The 13221-nt window shown below is 40.9% G+C and overlaps 1 protein-coding gene across 9 annotated transcripts in view; it reads left to right on the forward strand.

The window, feature by feature from the left end:
• The window catches only part of Erc1 (ELKS/RAB6-interacting/CAST family member 1), a 365559-nt gene that overhangs the window by 303476 nt on the left and 48862 nt on the right, over positions 1-13221 (forward strand). The gene's annotated exons all lie outside the window — the stretch shown is intronic.

Raw genomic sequence — 13221 nt, forward strand, 5'->3', positions numbered from 1 at the left:
GCTTTCTGCTCCTTCATTTTCACATGACTCTTGTGTGGATTGCTGTGCTTTTGACATAGTGGGGTGTGGATTTGTGGCTTTATTTCTTTCTGTGTGTTAATAGTCACATTTATAATTTCTTTCTATACATTTTGGACAGAACTTCCAGGGCATGTAACTAAATTTCTCCAGTTAGTGATATTTATTGCTAGATCACCCTCTCTCCAGTGATCTCACAGTGTCCTGGCTATTAACGTATCACAGACTGACGTGGAGGGCAGACAGTGTGCTGCGAGCTATGCTGTGCCTCCTCATTGTCCTCGCTGCCTATGGAAGACACTGGGTTCTGAGGGTCTGCTCCTAGGCTATCCCTAGGGCTTTGACATTATTCTTACAATATCAATAAAGAAAAGGAGGCACAAAGGAATAAAAGAGGGTTTTTTTTTTTTTAGCAAAAAAAATTTAAATTCCTTTTCATAGATTTCTGCTGTGTTCAGCAGCTGCCAGGACACTGTCTAGATTCTCCTAAAAGGCCAGTTGCCTGGAAACCATAGTCCAGTTGTGTCAGTGTCTTCCTTTGCTCAGATGCCCTTGAGGTTTGACTCAGGAAATCAGTTTCTAGGAAATGATCAGTGTGATTACTAAGCTCACATCCTAGTGGCCTTGCATCCGCTGGACACACTGCCCATGCTGATGTGGAGTCAGTTCTCCCTGAAATGTCTGTCTTTATGTTAAACCGCTAAAAACTATAACTGTGTCAACCTCTGAATATTGAACACAGCCAAGAAGGATAAGAGGTAAGTTGTTCAACTGCCAGCTTTCAATGTGACTTTTAGCAGCAGTGTGAAATGATCAGTATCAACCAGAAAGTGTGTTGCAAGTCAGAGAAAGCTAAAACTCAAAGGAAATCTATGTTCTGACTGTCTGTGCGCTGCAGGAGCACGTTTTTGTCCCCACGAGGCATATAGGAGCCACATAATAGCTGTAGTTTCCAGTCACTTGTAGGTGAATATGATTCTACTTTATATGATCAGAGCTGTCCTACTTGTAGGCCTTATTCTAGTCAATAAGTACATTATTTTGTGAAACAAGGTTACTAGGTAATTTCGCCAGGAGATTGAAAAATAAACAAGCCATCTCATGTCCCGGGCCTAGAGTCTGTATTTCTATGTCTGCTGCTTTGTTGGAGCAGCTTCTGTAATGCGCTTCTTCTGTTCTTACACTTACCCCTTCCCAGCTGTGCTCGTAGGGGCTGACTGCACCTGCTTCTGCCGGCAGCTGCACAGCACCTTTGCGGCTATCTGGCCAGACCTGTTGTTTTTACAGAACCAGACTTCATACTCTCTGAACGCTGCCCCAAACTGTATGTGGTGAAACATTTTACCTAAGAAAATACACTAACAAGGACTGGGGTTGTGATGGATTCCTGTAAAACCAGAGCTTGGAAAGCTGAGGCAGAAAGATTCTACGTTCTGGGTCATCTTGGGCTATACAGCAAGACAGTGTCTTAAAAACAAAGTCAAGATTTGCATGAGTGATCCATAAAGCACCACACAAGTCTTGGCTTTTTTCTCTCCTGCACTTAAGATTTTTCTCAACAAAATTTTGAATTTGAAATTGATACTTCCTTACCAACTTAGGAACTTAAGGTTTTGTCTAAAGCATTTTCTAAGATACCACTCACTGGCAAAGCTTGAGCCTAAAGTAGACACCATCTGTGATCAGAACTGAAAGGTCAGAATTGGGCCAGATTGGGGGCTGCAGAGTCTAAGGGTTCCGAGTGTAGGCTTTAAACAGTATCTGCTTAGTACTTACAGTAGCACCTGCTGCTGGGTGTGACCTCTCTACCCTGACTTGCCCTGTAAGAGACAGTGGTGGTAAGAAGTAGAGAGATAGTGTGAGACATGGAACCAGACTGCAAGGTCTGGCATCTAGATACCTCCACTTAACTCCGTTGCCTAGGGAGAGTGGGGTCACCTCTGCAGTGGTTTCTTTACCTAGTGCATGAGTTTCTCGGTGTTTGTTTCTGTTTGTTAATGTGTTCATGTACAATACCATCAGCAGTTTCTTACGTCCCTAAGCACTGTACTTTGTGGATGTGTTACTATTTCACTGCTGTTAATTTAGATCTACACATCCTTAATTTAGATCTTACTCTGAGAATAAGTTTTCAGTGACTGTTAGTTATCCTTGTTGGGAATCATCATCAAAGTACATTGTCTTCATTTCAGAGCTGAGACTATGTGGCCGGGAGATTTAGAAGTTGTAACTCAAGGGCCCCAGTCATTTCTGTGTTCTAGGATGAGTAACTAGAAACTGTTCTTAAGTGGTAACCAAGACAAATTTCATTACCGAAAGTTTGATGTCATGTATGTTAAGGAATATTTTCCTTTAAGAAAACATCTCGTGCCGGGCGGTGGTGGCGCACGCCTTTAATCCCAGCACTCAGGAGGCAGAGGCAGGCGGATCTGTATGAGTTCAAGGCCAGCCTGGTCTACAAGAACTAGTTCCAGGACAGGAACCAAAAGCTACGGAGAAACCCTGTCTCGAAAAACCAAAAGAAAAAAAAAAAAAAAAAAAAGGAAAACATCTCGTAGGCTGGCAAGATTGCTCAGTGGGTGAAGATACTTGCTAAGCAAGCGTGGCAACCAGAATTCTATCTCCCTAAGCACACATATGGCAGAGGGAAAAAAACCAGCTTCTCAGAGTTGTCTGCTGACCTCCATATGTGTACCATGGTATACACATACACATGCAATAGTGATAATTAAAAGAAGACACTTTTGAGTTTTGTTAAGAGATTTCCAATAACATATTCTTTATCAGTGATGTTTTCTTTAAAAGAATACGTTCAGTCAGTATCAGTGACACGTCTGCCTATCAGAGGACATCAAACAATAGGACATCTGGCTACCTTAGCCACCCTAGTGGAAAGCACCAGAACAAACATGTACTGGCTAGTTTTGTGTCAACTGGACACAAGCTAGAGAGGAGAGAGCTTCAATTGAGAAAAGGCCTCCATAAGATTTAGTTGTTGGGCATTTTCTTACTTAGTGGTTTATGGGGGAGAGACCAGCCCACTGTAGGTGGTGCCACCCCTGGGCAGGTGGATCTGGGTTCTATAGGAAAGCAGACTGATCAAGCTATGGGAAGCAAGCCAGTAAGCAGCCCCCTCTATGGCCTCTGTATCAGCTCTTGCCTCTAGTTTTTTGTTTGAGTTCCTGTCCTGACTTCTTAGAGTGATGAACACCAATATGGAAGTGTAAGCCAAATAAACCCTTTTCTCCCCAACTTGATTGTGGTCATGGTGTTTCATCACAGCCACAGAAACCCTAACTAAGATAAAAGGTTTCTTGTCTGAATTAGCTTGTTCATGTTGCTCTCTGTCCCTTCACTCTGTCTTTTCTTCTTCCTTGACGATAGAATATCGGACCCATGAATGCACATGATACTAATATGATTACATTTCCATTCCTGTTATCTAGAACAATGCTTGTGTATAATACAGTTTAATAGATATATATACACAAATTTAAATATGTGTGATTATAAAATAGAAAATATACATAATATATATAACCACCTTCTAACATTTACAAAATCTAGGGAAGAAGAAATAATTTACATTGAAACAAAGTACACAGAAATGGCTGTGAACCACATACTGGTGATACTGCCATTGCTATTATAAAAGAACATGCAGAACAAAGGTGTCTGGATCTCAGAACCTCAAAGAAATCTTGGGGATGGAAAGGAAAGCTGTAAAGAAACCCTAACAGTTAGCTCCTGCAATTTCATCCCAGCCACAGCAGAGTGAGTGTAACTCAAAAGTATGTTCTGACTGCCACGTGCACATTTAAGGGAAAAAACTTCTCTTCATGTAGCCTGTGGCTCATCGCTGTGAAAATTAGCCTCATGTTCTTTAGGGACTTCGTCCTCTCAAGTAAAGTAAGTCCTTATCATAGGCCATAAAAGTTAGTCTTGCTGTGGAAACCCTCAGTGTCTAAAGTGTGGACATGGAAATGGGGTTATATGTATATCAGAAAAGCACGAAAGTGTTTCAGAGCAAGATTTGGGACAATGGGTTTAGGATGTAAGGTGAGAGATGCTGCAAGTATCATCACTGCTTCTGAGACTGTTTTAGAAGTCCCCTTATTTCAGTTTCCTTTGGGTCTCTTCTAGTGGGATGCCCATTGTTCCCTTATTTGTTGGACACTCTCTTATTTAGGATCACTATCGCTGTAATGAAACACCATGACCAAAATCAACATGGAAAGGAAAGGGTTTATCTCACTCACAGTTCCACGTGACAGTTCATCATCAAAAGCAGTGAGGGCAGGAAGGAACTCAGAAGCCGGAGCTGATGCAGAGGCCATGGAAGGGTGCTGAATACTGGCTTGTTCCTTGTGGCTTGCTCAGCTTGCTTTCATGTAGAACCCAGGACCACCAGTCCAGGGATGTTCCCACCTATAATGGGCTGGGCCCTCCCCATCAATCATTAGTTAGGAAAATGCCCTATAGACTTCTTACAGCCTGAGACATTTTCTCAATTGAGGTTCCTTCCTCTGATAACTCCAATTTGTGTCAAGTTGACAGAAAACTAGCCAGTATGACACATACTAAAAGTATTCTGGTTGCCATAGTTCTGCAGTTTGCAATTGTTAAATCTTTAGAAAGTCTGTCTGTAGATAGAAGTGTTTAAATAAGTCAGCAGAATTGATTGTATTGCAGGAGTGTCCAACCTTTGAATTCGCTTGGCCACATTGAATAAAAAATAGTGGTCTTGGGCCATACATTAAATATATGGACAGTATCAAAAGATAATCAGAATGGTCTGTGTAATTTTTGTGATATCTATCACTACAAATAACCAAAGAAGTCCTCACATAGTCCCAATTATATGGCACCTCATGCAGAGTCTTTTAAAATCATCAAGCAATTCCCAAATTTGTAATTGTAATGCCTGTGTTACTCCCTACGGTACAGTTCGAGCTACTGTACCATTCTCGAGCTAGGCAAGGGCCTGGAGATTAAAGGAACACATAAGAGACGTGGGTCATCCGTGAGGAGAGAATGCCAAATGCCATTTATTCATGCTTAGGAAAAACCTTATATACCTAGCTGCTGCACAATGGAAATCCCCCCAGGCAGGTGGAAAATTACAAGGTCCAAGAGTAAACAAAACCCCTAAGCTAACCACCAGTGGGGGCAGAAAGAGCACAGGAACAAACAAGATGTTTAGCCGAAAATTGCAACAAGATGTTTGGCCAGAAACTGCAAGCCATCCTCAATTTGAGTCCTGTGAGGAGGGGTAGACCTGTGGGTCCTACAGTAATCACTAATAAAACAAACATATATAATAAGTCCCATTGGATTTTTTATTACAAGAGTAAAAAAATAGCCAGGTGGTAGGGATATACATTTTTAATTCTAGCACTCGGGAGGCAGAGGCAGGTGGATCTCTGAGTTCGAGGCCGACCTGGTCAACAATGCAAGTTCTAGGACAGCCAGAGCTACACAGAGAAACCCTGTCTCAAAAAAATGAGGGAAAAAAAAAAGCAATATGTTATAAAACTAGTTGGATGTTTGGCCTTGTGTTTGAGAAACAAATACAGCAATATCTGGTTCAGTGAAAGCAGTTGCAGTCCTCAGTGCGTTCTCAAGGTATTCATGAAGCATTTTTCCCTTGTCCTTCATTCTGTGGGCATACACGTGTATGTACACATGTGAATGCACACTACATGCATGCATGTGGAGGCCAGAGATTGACTTTGGGCATCTTTCTTCTTCCATAGCTCCCCATTTTATTTATTGAGACAAACTATTTCAGTGAACCTAGAGCTCCCTGATTTAGCTAGTCTAAATAGTCATTTTGTGAATGCAGAGATTACAGGTGGGCTCCCACTCAGGTTTTACCAGGATGCTGAGGATCTGAATTCCAGTCCTCATATGTATGGGCCAATCATTTTATGAGTCATTTCCCCAGCCTTTGGTGTGCTTCATTTGTGAAAACAGTTATTTACAGATTCAGGTACTGCCTGACAGAGATGGCCTGCATCAGGCAGGACTGTGCCCAGCCTATAAAGGTTAAGGGAAGAGATACAGTCACATCGTCCTTTAAGTTGAATGTCAGATTGCATCTCTGTAGATTCTCCCTGAAAATTGACAGCTCAACTGAAATTGATAACACAATCCACTAAAATACTGATTGTTTTCTTGGAAATCTTCAAGTCTGCTCTCAGGTTTTTGTATCAAACTGAAAAGCAAGGCTAAGTCTTTCCACTGTCCACAGAACTGTCACTGTGGCACTCCAGGCAATGTCGGGTGGGCTTGCTCTCGTGGTATGGGCCTGGGGCTGGACCAGTCGTTGGTTGGCCACTCCCACAGTATCTGCACCACCCACACTCCCTGCCCCCCCCCCCCCATATCCATAGGTAGGACAGACTTTAAGTCAAAGATTGTGTGGCTGAACTGGCACCCCAGTTCCTATAGTGGAAGTCCTGCCCAGTCACGGGGATAGCCAGTTCAGGCTATGCATACGCCATTGCTAAGAGTCTTAGCTAGGGTCATCCTTATAGAATCCTGGGAGTTTCCCAAAACCAACATTTTTAAAAGGCCAAGTGTGTTAGTGTGTGCTTATAATCCCAGAGCTGGGGAGGCAGAGACAGGCAGATCCCTGGAGCTTGCTGATCAGTGAGCCCATTCGGTTTGGTGAACCCCAGACATGCTGTCTCAAAAGACAAGGTACCTGGTGACTGAAGAATGACAGTTGAGATTGTCCTCTGCCTCCATGTGGACATGCACATGTGTATACACAAACAGTTGTTCGCACTCAAGTATAGGCATGGGCTTCTCAAGGGAGAGTTGTACTTAACAATGGCTGCTTGTGTGAGTTTTGCTTTTGAAAGTTGTGCTTTCATGTGAGTTAAAAGATTTAAGTAAAAATATTTTAGTATACTTACTTTGTTAAAAATTGCTTTCCTTGCCGGGCGGTGGTGGCGCACGCCTTTAATCCCAGCACTTGGGAGGCAGAGGCAGGCGGATCTCTGTGAGTTCGAGACCAGCCTGGTCTACAGAGCTAGTTCCAGGACAGGCTCCAAAACCACAGAGAAACCCTGTCTCGAAAAACCAAAAAAAAAAAAAAAAATTGCTTTTCTTTCAAGAAAATATGTAGCCAGGAAGTGGTAGCATACGCCTTTGATCCCAACACTTGGGAAGCAGAGGCAAGCAAATCTCTGTGAGTTTGAGGCCAGCCTGGTCTACAAGAGCTAGTTCCAGGACAGGCTCCAAAGATACAGAGAAACCCTGTCTCAGAAAACCACAAAAAGAAAAAAAAGAAAAGAAAGGAAGGAAGAAAGAAATGTATGTGTTGGTACATACATGGTACCTACAGAGTGCAGAAGGGTGTATTGAATCCCCTGGAGCTAAAGTTACAGGCATTGTGAGCCACCCGATGTGGGTTCTTGGAACTGAACTCCAGGCCTCTGAAAGAGCAGCAAGAGCTAATTGCTGAGTCACAGAACTTTCCTGTAGTAAATGAGATTATAAGATGACTAGTGAGATGTATTCTATAGAGGCTTACAAATAAGAAATAAGGGCTGGAGAGATGGTTCAGTAGGTGCTGAACCATCAGTGCTGTTCAAGGATAAGGACTTGCATTTGGATACTAGCACCCACATTAATGCCAGACCCTAGCACTGGGACAGGGAGGAAGACAGGTAGGTCTCTGGAGTTCTCTAGTCAGCCATTCTAACCAAACCAGTGAGCTTCAAATTTATTAAAGAGACCCTGTCTCAAAAAATAAGGTGGATTAAGTTAAAGTATAACATTCATTGACCTCTGACCTACACATATAAACACCCCCACACACACACACACACATTCATGATACACACAGCAAAGTAAGATAAGCACATGGGTCCAAAGAGGTAGGTTTGATGCATGCACCTTTGGAGACAAAAACATGGGTCTCTGTGACTCTGAGCCAGCCTAGTCTCCATAATGAGTTCTAGGACAGCCCGGGCTGCATAGTGAGACCCTGTTTCCAAAGGGGAGAAGAAAAAATAGTCAAAGAAATCCTTACTATATATAGGTTAACAGAAAGCAAAGACAGTTTTAATTTTTTTTAATAAATACTATTTCCCCTTCCTTTCCTCTCTCCAATCCTTCCAACGCATTGTCCCTTGTTTTTTTCTCAAATTCACGGCCTCCTTTCCCTCAAAAAGAAAAAAAAAGAAAAAGATATGTGATTTTGCTGACTTTTGAAATTATATTATTTAAACAACTTAAAAGGTTATGTTAAAATGTTCTGGTATATTTGCTCTTAACTACAAAGCCTTTGGCAAGTTCTTTTTTTCTTGGAACAAAATTAAGACGGCATGTCACTCTGAACCTAAGCTGACCCTAGTACTCACTAACTAGCCCAGATTACCCTAAAGTTTACAGCAATCCTCTTGTCTCAACCTCTCCATTGCTGGGATTGCAAGTCTATACTACCAATCTTGGGTCATAGGTAATTTCTTGGGTTTGTTGTACAGGTATATAAGCTGATAAGATGAAAACATAGGTCAAAGAGGTCAAGAGAATCATATTGTTAAGGTAACGAAAATCGAGGCATGCTTTCACTATGTCTTAGAGTTTCTATTGCTATGAAGAGACACTATAATAAGGGCAACTCTTATAAAGGGAAATGGCTAATTGGGGTGATTTACTTAACAGTTTTAGAGGTTCAGTTCACTTTCATCATGGTGGGACATGGCAGCGTGCAGGCAGACATGGTCTAGAAAAGGAATTGAGAGTTCTACATCTTGATCTGCAGGCAACAGGAAGTGAACTGAATCCCACACTGGGTATAACTTGAGCATAGGAGTCCTCAAAGCCTATCCCCACAGTGACACACTTCCTCTAACAAGGCCATACCTCTTAGTAGTGCCACACCCTATGAAATTATAGGACCAATTACATTCAAACTACCATAGACTATAAACATATTTCCTAGTCTTTATTGTCCTGTTGATTTTCAGCCAATAGGATAAACAGGCATTTTTATCTTCTCCAATCCCCTTAATTTTCTCTTTATAACTTGCCTCAATTTCCCCTTCTGAGACTTTAATTCCCTATCTTTGAAGGTTAATGCTGGCCTAAGTTCCATTTTCTAAAGCTTCTACATGCTAAGTAGGGATATAGACCCTTTGTATCCAGGAAATTAGAAGTCTCAGTCTATCCAAGCTTGAAGTCAGAGGACCATCATTTAATGAGAATTTAGTAGAAACAATGTCATTACTGAAAACATCAGACTGCAATAGCAATAAGCATACAGCAGATGATTGAACCAAACCTAACCTAGCACCAAAGTAAGGCAGAATTTGACAGATTTAATTTAATCTTGGAGGACTGGAGGCCAAGTTGTCAGGTATACATCCATGTATGCATCCGTGGTGGTTTACCTTGGTGGCACAGGTTCCCTCTGTGCTTGTCGAATATCTAATTTTGTAAGAATTGTCTCCATCCTCTTCACTTTTGAGCTTAAGAATGAGATCCCTTGAGTTATAAAAAGAAATTTAGAAACATATTTTTAGTTGTATACTGAGAATATAGCTAAACAGGAGCAATTCCAAAAAGAAATCCAACTAGATTAGAAGGAGACTGTTGCATGATTATATATGATTATATGAGCAGTTCCTGAAAGAAAAAAAACAGTAAAGTAAACCAAAGCGTAAAGTCCAGTCAGAGCTACTGTTTACCAATGGGACTCCCTTGGTGCACAAGCTTCAACAAGCAGTGCTCTCGTGCCTATAGTTAGAAACATTCTCTATATCCACAAGTATGTATAGCTGGAGAAACAAGCTGTGGGTTCTGTTATGTCCCCAAACTTACTTATAAAGACTGCCAGTGTCACATCTTGTCTTCCTACCACTTAGAAGGCAAAATATTTTTCTAAAACAGGAATTTCCAAAGTTTGAAACTGATATCAGGTTCCCTTCCACAAACGCATTTACAAAGTTTCTGCTTTATCAAGTAAGGTAAAGAACAAAATCCTCACACCAACAAGAAAAAAAAATCTGTCATATCAGGAGTTTCCAAGGCACCTTGGTGGTTTCCTATATTTTTTTGTGTGCCAAGGCCTCAAAAAGAAACCCCAGACAGTTGTGTTTTAATTTCTTAAGTCACCATACAAGGAGTAGGTCTCACTATGGCATTTCCTTACATACACATCATCATGTTTTGCTTATATTCATTGCCCTTCCCCTTGACACCTGCCAGTCTCTGGTGCCTTTTTTCTGCTCTCATGTTGTATGTATCCCATGGCCTCTCTTCCTCCCTCTCCTCGTCTTTAAAATCTCTTCCTTCTCTCTGGTTGCCCCCATCCTGCTTTCATGATCTACACACATGTGCATGCACACACATGTAAGTGTAAATCAAGAGTCTGCATGTGAGAGAAAATGTGGTATTTGATTTTCTCATTCTGGCTTATTTCACTTAGTATAATGAGTTCCAAGTCCATCCATTTTCCTACGAATATCAAGATTTTATTTTTTATAGCTAATAAAATTCTACATCACATTTTCTTTATCCACTCATCTGTTGATAGATTTCTAGGCTGGTTCCATTTCCTAGCTATTGTAAATAATGAAGTAATGAATATAGATATACAAATAGCAGTTCTATTTTTAATTCTTGAGGAACCTCCACTCCGACTTCCATAATGGCTACCAACATTGTATAGGGTCCCTCTCTCCCCATGTCCTCACCGGCGTTTCCTGTCATTTATCTTTTTGAAAGCCACTCTTACTGGGTGAAATTGATTCTCAAAGAAGTTTTAATTTTCATTTCCCTAATAGCTAAGGTTATTAAACTCTTTTCAAATATTTGTTGACCTTTTGTATTTCATCATGTAGTCCATTTATTGATTGGATGATGTGAGGTTTTCTTTTTTAGTTTTTTTGCAGTTATAGTATACATGTTGGGTGTGTGATTATCAAAGATTTATTTACTTAGCTCATAATTTCTTTTGTACAGAAGCTTTTAAATTTCATATCATCCCTCTTCTCAGTTCCTGAGATCATTTCTTGTGTTGGGGGTCCTTTTCAGAAATTCCTTGCTGTGCCTATTACCTTGAAGTGCTTTGTTTATCTGTACTTCTAGCAATTTGAAAATTTCAGGTATTCCATTAAGGTCATTGGTTCTTTTTTAGTTGATTTTGTGTTGGGTGAGAGATGAAGGTCTAGTTTTTGGTTTTCTGTGTGTTTATATTCAGTTGAGTCAGCATTATTAGTTGAAGAATGTGTCTTTCTTATGCCTTTTTTGACCATTATGTGGTTTTAGCCATGTGGGTTTATTTCTAAACTCTGAATTCCGTTGGTCAGATATCTGTTCTATGCCAATATCTTGTAGGTTTTGTTTGCTCTATAGTATTACTCAGTGTTATAGCTTCAGTGCTGTCTGTCTTTCTGCTTAGGATTGCTTTGACTATTCTGGACCTTTTGTGTTTCCATATGAATTTTAGAGTTGTTTTTTCTGACTCCATGGAAATATGATTGGTGATTTGGTGGTGGTTGTGTTAAATCTGTAGCTCAATTTGGCAGTACAGCCATTTTTACAGTTCTAACTTTGCCAATCCGTGAACATGGACAGTCTTTCCATCTTGCGGTGTCTTCAGTTCCTTTATCCCATGTCTCCAGGAGACCAGAAAGGAAGCAGCCTCGCTGTTCCTCCTAGATACTCCGATCCTCTCTGTCAGAGGCTACCTAGGCTGTGTAAACTGCTGTGGCCTTTTGTGTTTGAGATAACACTACAGTGCACACAGTGGCTTTTACACCAGGAAGACAGAAAGAAGAGAAAAAGAGTTTCCAGCAATCTTGATACAATCTCAGTTGTCATTTTGCTGTCCAGAGGTACTATTTTTATTGATATGTTATTGTTGTGATGTATGTACAATAATGCACCAACACTTCCTACTTTCTTCTTTAATGAAATATTACATCTTATCTATGAAACTGAAAGCAATCTTTCTTTAACTTTCTGTACAAGACATTTACATAGTTTCTGTGGCCGTTTGGCCTGGTGGTAAAGAAGGAGCTTTGCCTTTAGACATGCACTGATGCCCTCAGCTCACGCCTAACTGCCTGCAAATCACTTAACACCTTTGAGCACAGCTTCTCCTCTGCCAGGTCAGTAATAGAACTTGTGTGGTAAACTAGAAAGAGTCCTGAGAAGAAAGGACGGACTGTTGAGGGAGGTGGGAAATACAGTAGGAAACTAACCGGGAGACGAAGTGGGAGCTGCAGGGAAAGGGACAAAGAAGAACAAAGTATAATGAAATGTACGTGTAAAGATCCTAAGCTGAAACTCATTATTTTATGTGTTAACCTAAAATAATAAATGAGTGAATGCATCTCACGTTAAATGATACTGTGGGATTAAATGTACTCACTTATGCCATGCATGTTACCCTTTGCCAGGCGCCCAGAAAGTGTTCAGTAGTAGCAGTAAGTACAGCATTGATTGGTGCTGATGGTTATACAGCTTTCAGACATCCCTGCTACTGTTTGCTTTGTCCATGCTTCCTGTGCCCTGTTATAAAATTCACTCTTCTGATCACCCGCAAATCCTAGACCTGGTCATCAGTTTTTTCTCCCTAAAATGTAATCGTACAAAGCACTAATCTTCTTCTTGAGCCTCTGGATTAATCCCCAGAGAGCTAGATACCACCTCAGCAGCTCCATTGCTGTTTCCTTGAGGGACTGCAGTGGATTAGCTACAGGTACTAGGGCCTGACTAATTATCTCCGAGAAGCACCCTACAAAACATAGATTTTTTTTTTTACCCCCTTCATTAAGAATTTTATCACGGCCGGGCGGTGGTGGCGCACGCCTTTAATCCCAGCACTCGGGAGGCAGAGGCAGGCGGATCTCTGTGAGTTCGAGACCAGCCTGGTCTACAAGAGCTAGTTCCAGGACAGGCTCCAAAACCACAGAGAAACCCTGTCTCGAAAAAAAACCAAAAAAAAAAAAAAGAATTTTATCACGTCTATATACTGTGGTTCACAGACACATTCTGCATTCTTGTGGTTGCTGCTATATGATTTAAGGACATTTCTTTAACTCATTTGATGTATTAGAAATAATAGTATTTTAAGCATCTCTGAAGCATATGCACTCAGATTCATGAATTCATATCATAATGATGAATATTTGACGAATGAAAAACTTACCTTACTGTTCCTGGTATTATTTATGACTT

The sequence above is a fragment of the Chionomys nivalis genome, chromosome 1 (assembly GCF_950005125.1).
Source record: "Chionomys nivalis chromosome 1, mChiNiv1.1, whole genome shotgun sequence".
Taxonomy (NCBI): Eukaryota; Metazoa; Chordata; class Mammalia; order Rodentia; family Cricetidae; genus Chionomys; species Chionomys nivalis.